This window comes from Chelonia mydas, chromosome 21, assembly GCF_015237465.2.
Source record: "Chelonia mydas isolate rCheMyd1 chromosome 21, rCheMyd1.pri.v2, whole genome shotgun sequence".
NCBI lineage: Eukaryota > Metazoa > Chordata > Testudines > Cheloniidae > Chelonia > Chelonia mydas.
The window spans coordinates 12,824,433-12,842,549 of record NC_051261.2 but is presented as its reverse complement, the minus strand read 5'-3'; the positions used below and the strand labels follow the sequence as shown (position 1 = coordinate 12,842,549).

Genomic DNA, 18,117 nt, shown 5'->3' with positions numbered 1-18,117 from the left:
CAAAATCTAGGGGAAATTACAGTTCAGATGATAGATGACCTTCGAACTCATAAATTAATATAATTCTCCCAGAAACATTACATTTGCCTGTATATTACCTTGTATGGAGGTATTAACTCTTTGAGACTCCAGGTTCACATATCAAATCCAATCCTTAGTGCTTATGCAGAAGAAATTGCCTTTCTGTCCAGTGACGCAATGAGATAGCTCATCCTTTTGCTTCTTGCAACGGAGCTTGCATCTGACTCAATAGATATGACAGCAAAGAACACTGGAACATCTTAAGTGAAATACAGTCCATTGTCTTCCTGAAGCAGGAGGTGAGTGTAATGTCTGCTAAAAACCCTTGCAATTGAAAAGCACGGGTAAGCAAATACTTGCTAAAGCTATTGCAATCTAAAAGGTGTTGCATGAATAATGAAGGAAGGGGAAATAACTAAATAAAAAGGATTTGTCCTGGAATTGCTGTCATGGCCCCCATTAAAATTTGAAAGCACTTTTGTCACAGACCCACAGGATCTGTGCCATGTCCCAGCTTTTAAACTGTCCCTTGGAGGAACCTTTCAGTGTATCAGACCCCCACGCAGTCCCACTCTTCCTTCAGGGTAGGCCACGCAGCCTCGCCACATCCTAGACCAGTGGTTCTCAACCAGGGGTCCGGGTCCCGCTGGGGAGCCGCGAGCAGGTTTCAGGGGGGCCGCCCTGCAAGGCCAGCATTAGACTTGCTGGGGCCCAAGGCAGAAAGCTAAAGTCCCAGCGCATAGAGCTGACGGCCGGGGCCCTGAGCCCTGCCACCTGGGGCTGAAGCCAAAGCCTGAGTTGTGTAGCTTCGAGGGGGCCCCTGTGGCATGGGGCCCCGGGCAGTTGCCCTGTTGGCTACCCCCCAAAGCCAGCCCTGGCTTTTATAAGCAGAAAACCAGTAACTGTGGCACAGTTGGGCCAGGGAGTTTTTATGCAAGTTGGGGGCGGGTGGGGGGGCTCACAAAGGAAAAGGTTGAGAACCCCTGTCCCAGACTGAGCCCCTGGGCTTCAGCACTCCTGCGTCACACCGTGGGCTCTGTCCAATGAGCCCAGTTGAGGCAAACTCCTAGTTAGAGACTGACATGCTCTGCAGGGACTAATGCACCCAGCCAGTGTCTGCAGGGACCAAGCAACGTTTTCAAACCAGCGTAGAATTTATTAGTCAACTGGAACACAGCATGGGAAGCCCTGAGAGAAACAAAGGTTAAAGCATAATCCATTCTGGTCAAGCCAGAGCAAACCACCAGCCAAGCTGCAGTGGATTCCATCTCAAGCTCAGTCTCCCTCCAACCTCTTCAGTCAGTCCCAGGAGAGGGCAGCCAGCTTTCTCCAGAAGCCCACACTTTATTTCCTGTCTGTCATGTCTCAGTCCTTTGTTCTCAAGCTGGTCTTTGCTCAGCTTCCCAGCTGAGAGGTGGAAGGAACCTCCTTCCTCTGGGTCATTGTTTGCTAGGTGTCAATATTCTGGCCCTGGGGGCTTTTTCCATTGCCTCTTTCAGATTCTGCATTGCTTTGGGTCGCTTCCAGCCAATTCCTTAATGACCCTATTCATTATGCATCCGATGAAGTGAGCTGTAGCTCACGAAAGCTTATGCTCAAATAAATTGGTTCGTCTCTAAGGTGCCACAAGTACTCCTTTTCTTTTTGCGAATACAGACTAACACGGCTGTTACTCTGAAACCTATTCACTGTGGCCCAGCCAGCAAGATCATACCCACACCTGACGTCCTGGGCACAGACTTAACCCTTTTTCCCTACACTCGGTAACCATGCAAAGTACAGAAGGAAACTGAGGCACACATAGGCTTCTTACAAATACTACAGAAAATTCCCATGTTGTCACAGCATGTTCCTCCAGAAACTGCTGAAGGACGGTCTGTAATTTGTTGCCATTCAGATCACAAATCTGTATGGCAGAGTTGACCCTGCTCTCCCTTATGCAGATGTAAATCGGGAATAACCGCATTAAATTCAATGGAGCGCCAAATATGGGGAGAAGAAAATTAAGTCCTGTGTCTTTTCTTTGTTTTCCTGGTTGAAATGATCATTCAGGTCCCACTCAAATCCTTATGGCTTATGTGGGACTTAAGTGGTGCACGGGACTTAGTTGTGTTGCAGGGTGAAAAATTGTAACCTCTGAGGACAGGACAAGAAGCAATGGGCTTAAATTGCAGCCAGGGAGGTTTAAAAAACTTCCTAACTGTTAACTTGTGGAATCTCCGTCACTGGAGGTTTTTAGGAACAGGTTAGGCAAACACCTGTCAGGACCAGTCTAGTTAAATACATAGTCCCACCTTGACTGCAGGGGACTGGACTAGATTGGACCTATTGAGGTCCCTTCCAGTCCTACACTTCTATGACTCTGCGCAGGGGTGAATTTCAGCCCATCTAAAGAAGAGGAGAGGCCTATTTTCAGTCTTCAAGGGGCATTCTCGCCTCCTTCCTCTGCAATGGTTCTCAGAACAGGGAGTTGTGTCTGAATAGCCAACTCTCCTGGGCTTGTCTCGGAACCGCACCAACGCACACATTTCCCTTGGTTTGAGACAGCCCAGCCCAGTTTTTGCTTAATCCTGAGCCCTGGCTCATGTCCGCTGTTGGAGCTGTGAGTTCATAATGAAATACAAGAACAGGCATGTTTTGTGCGCCAGCATTTCACGCTCCTGGATTAATGGGCTGCTCTAGGAAACTGTGAGCATGGCTTAACGGCATAAGCATAAATCTTAATTCAGCAGAGAGAACGCACAGTTCAGATCAGGATTTCATATAGCCCCACAATGTTCTGAATGGGTTAGGTTCTTTGGCCTGTCCTGTGCAGGAGGTCAGACTAGATTATCATATTGGTCCCTTCTGGCTTTAAAACCTATTAATTTATTAAACCAGAATTTTAGCTGGGGGCTCCTGTCTCTAGTTAATTCATCTTTTTTTTATCCAGCTTGTCTTTCATAGCTTCTGAAAGTAGTTTGTGTGTTTGACTTACATTCTTTTAACAATCAGATTATTCACCTGGGTCTCGCATCTTAGCATCCTGAGCCTCTTGCTATTACTGGGTTTAAATACTATGGGAGGGTGTGATGGCTTGTAAACCCACCCCACCTGGCACTGAAAGGGTAAACAGGAACAGGAGTGCTCCATTGGGACACCTGGAGGCAGCTACTTGGTGTGTCAGGCTCAATTAAAGATGAGACCCAGGTGTGGAGGAGTTGGGTGGCTAATACCAAGGAAGGGGTTCAGAGCAGGAAGAAGCTGAGGACCAGGTGTCTACTGCTCTGTAATGTGGAAAGGGAACTGTTACACTAGGCTAGGAGATGCCCTAAGAAGCCATGGCAGCTCCTTCTGTGAGCATTGATAAAAGAGCAGAAACCAGACCTCCAGGGAGAAAGCTCTGGAAAGTGTTGCCTGCTATCAGAGTAGGAAAGAACTTTGCAAAGCCTGGAAAGGAGCGAGGGCAAAGGAGCTAGAGACCGGTCGTGGTAGGAAGGAGTCCAGGTAAACTGCAAGGACTCTGAACTAGTCTTGGCTGCTTGCTATGGGGTCCTTGGACTGCATGAGGTGTAAACAGAGGGCCTGGGTTCCCCTCTCCACCACTGGAGGAAGTGGTATCAGACCCCTAACAGAAGAGGGTAAGAATTACTATCCTCTGAGGCAAGAGGATGTAAGGACCACTTGGCCCAGAATCGGGGGCTGAAGACCAGGTCATTGGACTACTTGGTGGTGGGACTGCTGTTACCCTGGCAGGGTTGGGAGTGACTGGGAGCTGGCTGGAGGGCCGAGTCACAAGAAGATGCAGACCACTGCTGGCCCCAAGTGGCTGTCAGCAGTGGGGGCCGCAAGAGGAGAGCCTGCTATGCTGTACCCAGCTTCCTGGTAAGTCACCCCTTTCCAGTGCAGTTTTCTAAAGCCCAGATTCTCCAAGGCATTTAGGTGCAATGGGACTTGTGCTCCTAACTCACATAGTCCCTTTTGAAAAGTCAGCCTTCCATAACAGAGCTTTTCTGATGGAGAGACCTCCTCAGCTGTGGCATTCAAGCCTCATGGAAACCCAGAGGCAAGGGCAAGGTCTGGACCTTACCTCCAGTTTGGGTTGTTACTTTTCTTTCTTGACAAAAGGAAAGGGGTTTAACTGAACCCACAGAGATGGGTCCAACTGCAAAAGCCTGGATCCAGACCCAAACTTTACAGTGTGCTGAATTCTGGAATTTGGTTCCAGATGATCACTCTAATATTGGGCCAGATCGTCAGTTGGTGTAAAGCAGTGTAGCTCTGTTGACTTCAGTGACTACACCCAATGAAGATCTCACCTTTTGGCTTTTAAATGAGATCTGTAAAGAATTACCTAGAGGATGTTGTTCCAGGTGCTCTAAAAAAGACTGACAGGAATTGCCTAACTAATCTTTACAAACTTTCCACTTCTGTAGTGGTGTTGGAAATTCTCTTTAGGGCTGTGTTGCCTCCTTGATTGCTGGATCAGAGAAGTGTGACTGGTTACAGCTGTTTGAGGTTAAATGGGGCTCATTAAATCACTGGGGATTTGGGACATAAGTATGTGCTGATCTTCCTTGTTTATGGAAGTTTGAGCCTTTATTTGGCCAAGCTTATAAAGCACCAAGGACCAGATTTTTCAAAAGTGCTCTGAGCCAGATTTCCAAAGGCTCAATGCCCAGAGTCAGTGCTAGGTTTTCAGAACAGCTCTGCTCCAGTTTAGGCACTTAAATAAAGCACCAGATTATCAGAAGTGCTCAGCACCCAACAGCTTCTGTTGGGACGCTAATTGACCAGATTTTCAGAAGAGCTCAGATTCCAGCATGCCCCCATTGTGGGGTGCTCTCGTGAAGATCTTGTCACTTATTTAAGTGCTTAAAGAGAGTGGAGTGCTCTCGAAAATCTGTCCCGTAGGGTTTAAGTGGGACTCAAATGATGCTTAGGCCTCTCTGTATAGGGGCAAACATCACCCCAGTGAACTTCAAGGTACTCAGCTTCTCATCCTTCAGACGTAAATAAATTGAGTAGGTCCAGGGGATGTAAATATCTGTTTCCAGGAGACTAGGTATTTCAAATTTGATGCTTATACCATGGATTGTAACCATGCTGTTCTGCCCCGTCCCACAACCGTCCCGTCTTTACAGTGAAGTTGATCATGAGAGACAATGAGTCAACAAGGTACATATTTTAGACATTTTATTGACTTTTGCATATGAAATAATTTAATATTTGTAAGTTCTAATGCAAAACATTAAAAAAATAAATTCAACATTAGGTAAAAAAATCACACAACCAAAAAAATCACTTGTGTTTACTGGTAACTTAACACAAGGCCCCATACTACAATGGCATTTACATTTTCGAACATAGTATGTAACCGCTTGGTTTAGTTTGGTATCAAAGGAACAACTTGAACATGACTTACTGTCAAAATTGGAATTAAAACAACAACAGCCTGAAACAAAAGAACAGGTTTTGAATTACATTGATCCTATAAAGTTCTCGTGGCATCTATTCATGGATGATCAACTTTTTTTAAAGAGACGCATGTTTGGTTTTATCTATCTTTAACTACAGAATTTCAAAAGGCAGGTACTTCAAGACAAGCTTGAAAGTTCTGCTGAAATGCATCCATATGTGTTCTGATACAGATGGAATCAGATGTTGCAGTACTATTCAGAACTGTTAGGTCTAGCTTGGGAAAGCAAAGGCAAAAATATATCCAGTCGTTTTTAGTCACAGGAGAACACAATGGAAATGTCCTGTATGATGAAGGGAAGAGAGAACTTAACCATTTCAGTGGTGGAAGTTGATGATTTAGTATTTCCTGGCTGGGTTTCGGTCTCAGGTTTGCAACATCTTATTGCAAAGATCTCCAAGTGAAATTTTCAAAAGCGCATGAGTTAGGTACCTTCTGTCCATTGAAAAGAGTTGAACACTTAGGCCCAGATCCTCAAAGGTATTTAGGTGCCAACGAGAGTTAAACCCCTAAATATCTTTTGAGGATCTGGGCCCTAACTCATTCATTCAGATGCTTTTTTTGAAAAATCCTCAACAATTAAGGCCAGATTCTGCCACCTTCCTCTCACTGAGTAGCATCATACTGAGTGCATAGTCCCCGCTATTTCAGTGGACTACACAAGGAGTAAGGTACTGTTACACAATGCCAGAGTGGCCCATGCAACTACGATTTGAACCTAGCTCTCAGTAAATCGGATTTTTATTGCGAAGCATGTTGGCTGTTGTCAACACCATTTTGTAGCCCATTCTCTATGGATACAGTTGTCTTGAGTTGTCATTGATAACTGGCCACCTAAAACAAGGTGATCTTAAAGAAAGAGTCCAAACAAGTTGTCCTTGAAACTATGGGTGAGTTTCTGTGCTGTGGGCCTAAGAGGTGCTGCAAGCAACTTGCAATCTGAGGGAGACAGCTTTGAAGCCACCTTTATGCCCAGCTGAACCTGGGCTGCCTTGTGGCTGCAATGTAATTTATACAGTCCCAGATGTCTGAGTTTGCAAGGGGTTCCTCACAAGGTAGATTTATGGTTGCCTTCCACAATTCCTGCACTGGAGGAATTTCCTTCCCTGCACCTCCCAGTCAGAACAGAGGCTTGTCCAGCCTTTCATCTAGCAGAAATGGGGTGGGTGGGTGGGTGTGTGTGTGTGTGCGCGGGGGGGGGGGGGGGGGGGGGGGGGGTTGAGACTCTTCCCCTTTGAGATGGATCATTCGAAGTGGCTGCTTTTTGGAGGCTTGGCCATGTTCCCATTTTGTTTGTTTTAGCCTGAAAGCTCCATATACCAGTAAAATGCTTGGTGTCCATCCTACTGTAGAAATAATTGCCTTTTAATGCACCTCTAACATAGGTAGGAAACCGTGCAAGGTGCTCTCTAAAGTGTTGAGGTGACCTCAGTAATAGCAGGAAGAATGAGCTGAGCGACTGGGCTAGCCATTCTTATGCTGGATTGCAAAGTACAAGTATGTGCTTATATCGGAGGACGTGGCGTGGGCTAGTGGTTAGAACATGGGACTGGCCTGAGCTCTTAACTCCCTAGAACCCTGGGCTCCTATGCCAAATCTTTGAGCCTGGACAAATCAGTTAGGCCATACTTCTTCTTCAAACATGGGCACCTAAATGAAAGTGGCCTGTTTTTTGTCGTCGTTCTCCCTTTGTGGAAAATGGGAGAATCAGGTGCCCAGCACTCCTGAAAATCAGGTCACTTTCATTTCTGTATCTAAATATGATCGTGGGAGCCTAAGGGCTTGTATACGGGAGGTGGGGGGAGAGACGCTTGGAATAGGTATTGTGCACTGGCTCTCCATGTGGATTTTCTTATTCCGCCCTAAAAGTGCCTTTGTGGGGCTTAGATTAATCCATGCTCTTAAAATAAATCTACGCTGCAGCGGGGGGGGGGGGGGAAAGCGGGGATCATTTGCAGCTAATGTAGATGTACCCTCACTTAGTTTTAATCTAGCTAGCTCATGACAAGCAACAATGGGGACGCAGCAGTGTGGGCTTCAGCACAAGCTAGAAATGCAAGTATATACCCAAGGGGGCCAGACAGGTGCATGCAGCCCTGACACTGATGCCATCCCCTCATTACTTGCAGCAAATTAGCTGGATTAAAGCCTGCTTGGGTATGTCCTCATGAGCTGCAAACGATACCCTAGTTGCAGCGCAGATGTAGACATAGTGCAGAATAAGAGTGGGGACAGGGATGGCAGTTTCCTGGGGAAACACTAGTTTAAGACGGGGAACTGTACATGCTGCCTTAAACTGGGGAAAAATGATGATGATTAGACTATACTAATGCAAATTACTGAAATTAAACCCCATGAGGTTGCCTGGTAAAAACCACCTCTGGTAAATACCATGCCATCCCTGCATGGGGAGCTAGTGCAGAATAGGGCACTTTAAATTCATACTCTAGCTTATTTTGCAATAGCCTCCTTATGTATCTGATCCCCCAACCTTAGGAACATAAGCTTGAAAATGTTACTATAAGCAGGTATCACATAAACATCATCTGCCAAAGCGGATAAAACGGTTTGGGGTTTATTATTTAAAGTCACACAACTGTGTTTCTCTAAGGGGGGAGGGGAGAGAAATAACCAAGACAAATTGTACATTACCTTCTTGACCTGTATCAAAGGCTGACAGGTCAGAACATCAGATTGAAAGAGTAATTCACCCTAGGACCACTGCTCTAATCTTCTAAGATATAGGGACCTCTTTCTGGATAAATATACTACTGCGATGAAGACAGCAGAAGATTCAGAATGTGTTGGCTTCAAAAACTTTTCAGGATCAGGGGTGGAGTTTGACTTCCTGTGAAGTTTCTCAATTTTAGAAGAAAGATATTGATTTCAATATAAAATCTAGACTGTAAATATTGATGCTTTTACACACACCATTTTTTATCCAAGGATATTAATGAGCTTTATGTTGAGTCTTAATTAACATTTGTAAAGGTTTATACCTCTGAGTATATTTAAGGAATGTAGCTCTTGTCCAAAGGGCTTAATTCTGTGTCATTAAAGTCAATGGGAGCTTGGTTGTTGGCATAAGTGGAAACAGGACTAGGCCTAAAGTGAATTGCTGATGAGGCAGGGAATGGAACCCAGGAGTCCTGACTCTAATCCCCCCGGTGACAATGCCTCTCGATGCTTTGCATGTTGCCTATTAGAGAGGAAAGGATCACACCCCATACCAACCGATGTAGGGTTACCAGCTAAGCCCCTTCCTATCTGTTATGTCAAGGGAGCACTTACTACAACCTCTATAGGATGACTGACAAAACGTATTCAGAAATTTCTTGCTTTATCCTTACAACTCCATGAACAAGACCCTCAGCTGCTGTAAATCAACATCGCTCAAGTGACTTAATAGCCATATAAGGATTTGGCCCCATAGCTTTGAGTCTGACAGAAAGGGCAGCAAAATTCTGCCTGTACTCAGATGAGCTGCCTTATCAAAGTCCATAGCTCAGGGCTGGAAGATGGACCCTATGTTTACTAATAGTCTAGACTATTATGGGCTGTGATACCTTGGTCTAATGTTGGTTGTTGGATTTCGTGTGCGGGTGCTGGGGGGTGTTAGTAGCCTGGGATGTGTAGGAAGTCAGACTTAGGGTAACCAGATGTTCCAATTTTATAGGGACAGTCCTAATATTTTGGGAATTTTTCTTATATAGGCACCTATTGCGCCCCCACCCCCTGTCCCGATATTTCACTCTTTCTATCTGGTCACCCTAGTCAGACTAGATAATCTGATGGTCCCTTCTGGCCTTAAACTCTGTGAAGACAACAGTTGTGCTGGGCTCAAAAGAGAACTGCGTGGTGCCCAATTTCTAAAGATCACCTATAATGCACAGGCTTCCAGCATCTCCCAGAATGTGGCTTTGAAAGGTTATGAACGAAGATGAGTAGCCTGCATCAGACTGTGAGAAGGAAGATGCTCCATATTTCTGCTCTTTTGCAGATAGCCGCCATAATTAAATCACCTTTAGAAGGCGTGACTGGGTGCACTTTTACTTTGCCTTCATTTTCAAAATGCAATACAGCCTTTGTCTTCCGAATGATGTATTCTCCTAAAACGCACAACGCTATATTCAGCGTTAACCCAAGTAGTACATTGCACTGAAGAACTAAGAGTATCAGATCTTCTTGATGAGTTAGAAAAGCACACTGACAACGAGCTTGTAACACCAACCCAACAAAACGTCATAGAACACACCTTGAAAACATTTACCGACTGTCAGTTTCATTGTTAACTCTATGTACAGTAATGAAAATAGTACGAAATTTGGCAAGTTTTTATCTGCTGTGGATGTGTCACCAGGTGAATCTGCTACTTGACAGAGACCATCACGGCATTACACAGGTGGGATTGCGATTTGTTCTCGGAATGGAACGTTCTGACTCAACAAATGCAGACGCGAGCGGTAAAGCGAGTCTCGTTTTTAATCCCCTCGCTAGTCAAAATATGCACTTCAAACCATGCCACAGAAACACGTCCACAATATGGGCTGCTACTGCGAATGCATGAGGTATAATGTTACACGGACACACCAGATAAAAATTACTCCAGAACACCACTGAAAAATAAAAACATGAGTACGAGTCCATTAAAAATTGGATTTCCTCTCTGTATTTTAAGGAATACTTTACAGTGTTCCAAAAGAAACCCTTTAAGAATCATTGAACCCCTTTGGGACTGCTTCCCAAGGTTGGTGATGAGATGCACTCTAGGAAATTATTTTTTGCTTATGCCAATGTGTGGCTCCAATCTGTCCCCCTTACTCGTGTAAGTAATCTTACTGAAATCAGTAGGATTACTTGTGTGAGCAAGGGCTACCCACGTGACTTGAGAGGTGCTGGATCGGACTCTAGACTGGTACTCAGCCTGTTTTGCAATCCAATCGATTCCTGAATGTTCACGGGGTGGAAAAGTGCTTTCTGAGCTAGTCTACAAGTGGCTTTAGGCTCACTTCAAACCTGCTGAAGCCTTTTGTTCATTTCATTTTGAGACTCAAGAGTCCAACCCCGCAAGCATATTAAGCAGCAGGAAACACTGTAAACAAATATTTTAGTATTCGAGAGTGAGACCATAAATTACACCAAATCAAGAGCCAGGGGCCCCTGATTCTAATCTCAGCTACATCAGAAGCAGATCCACTGAAGTCAGTGGAATTGCTCTAGTTTATGCCGGTGGAAATGAGATCAGAATCTGGCCCCCATGCCTCAGATCCTTTGATTTAAATGTTGGCCGGGTGCAGAGTAAGACTGTCTCTGTGTTGGGCACAAATCCTTTTGGTCAAATTATGCGAGGTGCTTTGAAGTATTTCCTCTTACTGTTGCTTTTGGCAGCCTAAGGGAGTTAGGTTTCTAGCTCTCATTGAATTTCAATGGGGTTTGGGTGCCTCACTCACTTAGGCCCTTTTGAAAAATCTCCAGCCTTACTCCGTCAATTACTGGTTTTTATTTATTTTTTTTTTCCCAATGACGTGTGTGCCACTAAATGACTTAGACCTTTCTGAGAATCCTGCCCACTGGGCAAAGAAGCTACGTCTTTTCAGTCTGAAACATCCTACCCACAAGAAGCAGAGAATCCTGTGATTCTTCACTGCAAGTGAGACACTTGTGGGGGGAGGAGGAGTGTTACCTACCAGGCTCGGGCCACATAACTCGGCTTTGTTTTCAACCCTGAAAGGACCCATTGACAGGTCAGGAAGCTGATGCACAAATAGCTCTGATAGGAGGGAGCTGGCATTGAGAGAAGACCAGTGGGAATCTACAGATCTGAAGGAAAAAATATACAGAGGAAATTAAAGAGATATGGGCTTAGTTTAAGGGCCAGATCCTAGCCTGGTGTAAATCAGCCCAGCTCCAGTGAAGTTAAACTTGCTGAGGATCTGGCCCAATGTTTTTTATTTTAATTTTTTGAAATGTACTTTGCAAGGCCTCATTCCGTAAAGCAGAGTTTCTGGGATTAGATGCCTCTGGGGATTGGTAATGGAAAACAGAACCTTTCACCTCTAGGCTATGCTGGTCTGTGGACAAGCAGGACTTCAGTCTCTAGAGGGGGAGGTTTGGGGTTTTTTTTCCAAAAGCCACTAAGAGATTTGGGAGCACGTGTTATGCTGAAAGTCAATGGGACTTGTGCTCCTAAATCACTCAGCTGCTTTTGAAACTCTCCTTCAGTTAGCTCTTTTCACACACATTTAAAAGGTGGTAAGGGCTCTAACTCCTTCAGGACTGAGCTCTTAATTGACCCAAAAAGTGTTTTTAATAAACTCAGAAGGGTTCAGTTTGGCCCCCTCCATTTATACAACACGCCCCTTTTCTTGCGGATCTGGGTGAAAATGCAGGATTCAGCCTGACCGCTCTCCTGCGGGTGTGAATCGGGAGCGGTTCCATTAAACTCAGCAGAGTAGCCCTGGGGGAAAGGTCGTGTGAGAGGAGGGCTGGGCCTGGTGTGTTTGCCTGACTCGCATGGACTAGCATGGTACCTCATTGTGGCAACGTGATGCCTGGATGCTCCAGCACGCTCATTCTCTTCTCCTTATACAACCCAAGGGCCTGGGGACTCCACTCCCTTCTGCTTTGTGGAGCCACTGGTACAGTGGCGATGGGGGTTCGAACATCCTGCCATTCTGACTTTGAACTGGTGCCAGAAACTCCACAAACTGCAGGGCCCATTGTTTTCCAAACGCTTCCTCCTTCCCTTTCCATCTTACTATGTCCCAGCTTTATAGCCAAGCAAACGGTCCCTTCCTGTTCAGCCACCTCTTCCCTTCCATTGCTACCCCCTCTAGCTCAATCCAAAGTCCTGGACCCTCAACCACAAGGCTCTATCTTAATCTCCAAAACAGGAGGATTTCACTTGGTGAAGCCCACTCAGCCACCAATGATCAAGGGTTCTGTTTGTTCTCTTAGCCTTCTCCTTCCTTCACACCCCTGACTGGCCATGTGCACTGAACAAACTCTCTGCCAGGTTCCCCGCTACGCAGACTCCCAGCTCCAGTTACCACTGTCTTCAGGAACCAGAAGACCTGCCTTAATGAATGATGATGGTCACAGTATATGGGCATTCAGCCTGTGGCCTCTGGTCTGGTGACACTAGCAGAAATATTTCTTTAGTTTGGGGGAGGGAAGGGAAGAATTCAAGAAAAGGATTTTGTAGGGATGAGGTTTGTATATGTGTGGGGTTGTTTTGTTCTTAAAGGCATGGACAATTTTCAGGTAGATAAGTTTTGAGGCCTAAACAAGGTTAGCGGTGTCCCTTCAAGGAAATTATTCCCTCCCACCAACGGCTAATTTTATAAACTGAGCACCAGTTGCGCATTAGGCGGATCTTACAACAGCCAGGCCTCACAGTCAGACCAGGCTGGCAATTGTGAACTACAAACAGGCCCCTGTCGATCCAGCCCAAACCCAAGGTTTTGAAGAAGTTAACTTCAGTTTGATTCCTCTTCGTAGCTCCAGTGCAAATGAAACACAGGCCAATCGGTTGACTACGTAGCCTAAAAAATTCTCTCAAGAAATTTTTTGTTTTGTAGAGCCTCTATGCCAGGGTGGGTAGGATATTTATTTTTTAAAATGTTTTTCCTGACTCCGAGTCCCGTTCAGAAGCATTTCTCGCACGTGGCCCAGGGATGTTCCACATGGCCTGATTGCCTGGTATCCTGGTTTGAAATGCAAGTGAACATACAGTGTGTGTGTGTGTGTGTGTGTGTAAGCTTCCGCTCCAACCTCACTTTACCATTAGTTACAAAGCTGGGAAAGATGAGATGTTTGTTCTAGCCAACTGTACAATAGACAATGGTCTTTACTCTGTTTCCTGTAACATCTGAATTGCATATACGTCGAAAATGCTCTTGGGATGCTGAGTCTCCGTTGGGGCTGTTGTTCTCTTTTGGGTCGTCACTCCTCGTGGTTTCACTGCCTTTGTTCATGCTATTTCTTCAGAGGTTGGTGGTTCTGCTCTTGCTTCTGCATCCCCCACGGCAGACAGAACCAACTCCATCTCAGCCAGTCCAATCTGGGTTGACAAGCAGCCTCTGCGAAAACAGCTGCTGTGATGTGGTTAAAAATAAACAATGGGGTGGGGTTTTTTTGGGGGGGGGGGGTTAAGTAATACCATGCAGAGCCTCATCGGAAACCCATCAGCTTCAACAGGCTTTAGATCGGGCCCTGTCTACGATATTTCCTTTTATACAAGACTCAAAACCCCTTGCAGTCATAACCCTACTCCTCCCGCGAAGTACCGTCCGTGTTTGGCACAGCTTTGAGTGGATGTAGGCAGGGCGTGAGATGGAGCGATGCAGGGGGATGAATGTCTGAAAACAAACTGTGGGCGGGGAGAATCTTTTAGAGCAACACGTTGGGGCTTGTCTGCTTCTTCGCAGTTTGGCTCTGCTGGAGTCCTATCATCAAAATACAGAGAGCTGCTATTTCCCTGTACTGTCCTCGGGGAAAACACAGGCACAGCAGATATGCTAGCGCTCCTCACACCCACCTGATCTCCCACGTGGCTATGCTTCTGGACGGGGAGAAGAATCCCTTGCTTAGAATGCAGCTGGGCGCTACATATATTAGGGGGAGGAAGGGGAAAGCCTATGGCTAGTTCTCCCAATAAGCAGTGATTACAATTGCACCTCGCTGATCTCCACACCTTAAGATTCCTAGCCCACCGTGGCATCTTCCCACGCTTCAGAGCAACGAGTTCAGCGCAGAGGATGCTGTACTGAAGTCCCATGTGCCCGAGCAGGGTTTGGACAAGCATCTCCACTGTGGCGTGCAGCTGCTGATACAAGAGCTGGTGCTGGGGTAACCAGGGCCAGGGATACTGGGGTAACCAGGGCCGGGGATACTGGGGTGGCACAGTCAGTCAACAGCCCCTGGGCCATCCCGCTTCCTGCTGCCGGTGGAGTAGGAGGGGTTCTCAGGACTTCCCTGCATTCCTCAATCCCTAGCTGCTATTTAGCCCAAACATTTACATAGCAGTTTTGCAGCCAGAGCCCTGTGAGCCTGAGTCAGCTGATCCAGGCCAGCCACCGAAGTTTGTTTGCTGTGTAGATGTTCCCGAAGTCCTTTCCAGCCAGCATAATTTATACCACGGGACCCGACTAGTATACAGTCGGGGTGGGAATGTAAAGGTGAGCTTTATGCTATCTTTTCACACCCATTTCCCCGATAGATGTTGTAGGCTCCTCGGCCATAAGCTAAGATCTGGGCTTTATTTAATACAGTAGCGTTACTAGCAAAAACAACCAAGTATCGTAACGGTCAGTCAACGAACAAAGGATTCTTTGTGAGGCACTCTCCTTCCCTTTGCAATTGCTCACCTACTTGCTGACAACATTGTCCCCAGCCGCGTGTCTCTCAGACATCACTCCGAACGTGAGAGGTTCAACTTTATCAGCATGCTAAAGGAATGATTTGCTGCTTCTCTCTTTAACCCCGGTGCACTGGATGTCGGTGGGAAAATAACAAACTGATGTAAAATAAAACAGCAGTTGTTACATGAATAACGTTACGGACTCCTTTTTTTATTCTAGTATTATAAACCAATACTACAATATGCACTCCTGATAACGTTCAACATGCTGTGGAAGAGGGAGAATGGATGTCTGTGAAATGAGGAGTGAATTATGGTGATGCTAGGGTCACTATTAGTCACCCCTCGCTCCCACAGCGATCGACCTGGACTCTTTAGTTTTTCTTTTAAACTGAATTGCTTTTTAAAGCCAGGCACAGCTTGTTAGCTGACGCTTCAACACCTTCCTCTTCAGCATCAGTGGATGATGTTACCCTTTTCTCCTAGTGTAATCAGGGCTCGAGTAAACTGGAAATCCTTTGGTACAGAACATACCTAGTTATAACTAACATTCCACAGAAAAATAGAACATTACTCATTCATTTCTCATGGCTGGACGCAGCCTGTGATTAAGTCATTTGAAATAGAGCAGCTGAATTGTTAAACAAAACATTTGGATTGTTTATTAGCTGCTCTATTTAACGTTTCCGTTCTGATTGTTTAATCTTTCATGAGCGTATGGGGTTTTTGTTGTGGTTTTTAAAGGCTGAAATAAGGTCCACGTGACTTTCCGCCCCCTTCTGCCTTTTCCTGGCTTTGTTCGGTCTCATTATTATATTGCACCTGGTTTGAAGATAATCTTCTGGCTGAAAAGATGTTCCCGTCTACATAATGCACTTTTTTAAAAAACACAGATAACATGTAGAACTCTTTATGCCACTAGAAGTTAAAGTACTGCATACATAAGAGGGTAGGCCATCCATCCATCCGTTCAGTCCATGATGTTCAGAATATAACTAGTCACTGCATTCTTGATGTGTCTGATTCTTTTAATAAATATTTTACTGGCCAGCTATAGTTTTGTAGCTCTTACGTTGAGACGACTTCTGTTTTCTGTTGGGCAGAGTAAATAACAGCTTTGAAAGAAAGACAGTGTTTGGATTTTTCTTTTTTTTTTTTTTTTTTTAAGGCAAAGTGGAACACATCTTGCGCACAGATCCCCTTTAAGAACCTTTGAAATCTTCGTGCCCTAAAAATGAAAAGTGCAAAATAGCTAATTAAAGCAGTTTAACCGTCTGAATGCAGCACAGTCTAAATAACAAAGTTTGATATCCTAAAGACAGGAAAAGATCCAAAAATATGCTCAATTATGATCTCTCATTAACGTTGAGTCTCAAATCCTACCCGGGATAACTAGCATGACATGGCTTTCCCTCATCATGTTTATCTCAATCAAGCTGGCTTTGTTAAGGCCTGATATAATTCAGATGATGTTTAGCAACTGGTTGGTCTTGTAAATCTGGCAAAAAATTAGCGTGAACCGATGATGGCAAATGTATGTGAATGATTACAGAGAGGCAAGGCCAGGTTTGTACCCAGTGGAAATGCAGAGTAACACCAGAGCAGGCAGTCCTGATTTGCACCACTGGACTCGGAACAGAATTTGACCCCAAGTATTTGACACCTTTGAAATGATAAAATTATGGGTAGATTTGCCAATGTAGTAAAGGGGGGGGGGGGTTCTCTTTTCACCTCTCCCATTCAACGTGTATATGCAACAGGTGGGAGGGTTAGCGGGTGAACACGAGCTGGGATATGTTCCATATGCTGATGACACCCAGGTCTTTATCTTTGTTATATCTGACAGGCCTCGTCAGTGCATCGTTCCGATGCAGACCTTGCTCCCATTATCCGCTCTTTTGTCACCACCAGCTTAGAGTGCTGAAATATGCTTTATGTGGAGCACTTGGAAACTGAAGCTGGCACCAAATGCAGTGAGCCAGTTTATTGCCCGGAATTTCATGCCGGGAGCCTGTTACACCAATGTTTCAGGAGCTGCACTGAATTCCAGGTGGAATTCAAGATGTTGTTTTTACCCGGTCATTAGGGTTGCCAGGCATCCGGTTTCTGACTGGAACGCCTGGTCGAAAAGGGACTCTGGCGGCTCCGGTCAGCACCATTGACCGGGCCGTTAAAAGCCTGGATAGCGGCGCAGTTTGGGGCCGGGGCTAAGGCAGGCTCTCTAGTGGCCCCCTAGATGCATGTGTGGCCAGGGGGCTCCGCGTGCTGTTCCCACCCCAAGGGCTGGCTCCGCAGCTCCCATTAGCCAGGATCCCAGAGTCCACACCCCTAGCCAGAGCCTGAACCCCCTCCCGCACTCTGAACCACTCAGCCCCAGCCTGGAGCCCCCTCCTGCACCCCAAACCCTTCAGCCCCACCCCAGAGCCTGCACCCCAGCTGGAGCCCTCACTCCCCTCCCACGCCCCAAACCCCCTGCCCCAGCCTGGTGAAAGTGAGTGAGGGTGGGGGAGAGTGAGCAACAGAGGGAGGGGGGATGGAGCAAGCAGGGGCGGGGCCTTGGAGAAGGGGCGGGGCCGGGTGTTCGTTTTTGTGCAATTAGAAAGTTGGCAACCCTACGTATGACAGATGGGTCCCAACCCATTTATCACAGCAAACCCTCTTTCTCTTAGCTATGCTGCTGCTAAGATCAGCTCAGGGTCTTGAGCCGGAGCCGCCTCATTCTCCCGGAGGCGTTTTAAGTTTGGGAGTTCGTTCCCCACTGCCAGAACCCAGCTTTGTTAAAAGTCACGGCACGCCCAAAGACCGTGGAGGAGGGCGTTTGAGGCTGTTACCCGCCTCAAGAAGGGGAGTGTTTATCTTCTTATTTCTGCAGGTGCATCTAGCTGTGTATTTGCTGAGTGGGAAGAACATTTTATTGTGGAAAATTAAATGAGGTAGCAGTGTCCAGCGCAGAGAAAGGGGACTTGTTCATACCAAATCTAAAACAGATCTCTGGTATTTTAAAAGTGCCAATCACCTAATCTAATGGTATTAAGGTGCCCTTGCTATCCAAGCACTGAATTACGGAGGTGCAGGGATGCTAGTATTGGGTAGGATCTGTCTTTGGGATGGGATGGGGTGGGGGGGGAAAGGAGAAATCACAAGCTTAAAGCTTCCCAGGTCAGATGCTGTGTTGTCTCCAGAAGAACCCAGGGGGAAGAAGGGGCACAGCGGTCTTTGAGACAGCTTTGTGCCTTCCCACGTCTAGACTGCTTCGAGCCCCAGTATAACCAAGACA

At 46.1% G+C, this 18,117-nt stretch overlaps 1 protein-coding gene and 1 long non-coding RNA gene across 3 annotated transcripts in view; one reads left to right on the top strand and one right to left on the bottom strand.

The window, feature by feature from the left end:
- The window catches only part of LOC122463451, a 38,233-nt gene that overhangs the window by 10,299 nt on the left and 9,817 nt on the right, over positions 1–18,117 (top strand). The window contains exon 3 of the long non-coding RNA XR_006286847.1: positions 3,270–3,885. This is a non-coding gene — a long non-coding RNA (uncharacterized LOC122463451). The remainder of the gene's footprint in view (positions 1–3,269; positions 3,886–18,117) is intronic.
- Positions 7,174–18,117, bottom strand: part of LOC102931698 (potassium voltage-gated channel subfamily A member 3) — a 30,734-nt gene continuing 19,790 nt past the window's right edge. Inside the window, exon 2 of one of the 2 annotated variants that reach the window (XM_027825935.3) lies at positions 7,174–16,068. The gene's annotated coding sequence lies outside the window, so the exon portion shown is untranslated. The remainder of the gene's footprint in view (positions 16,069–18,117) is intronic. The other variant, XM_043533535.1, reaches the window with a different exon arrangement.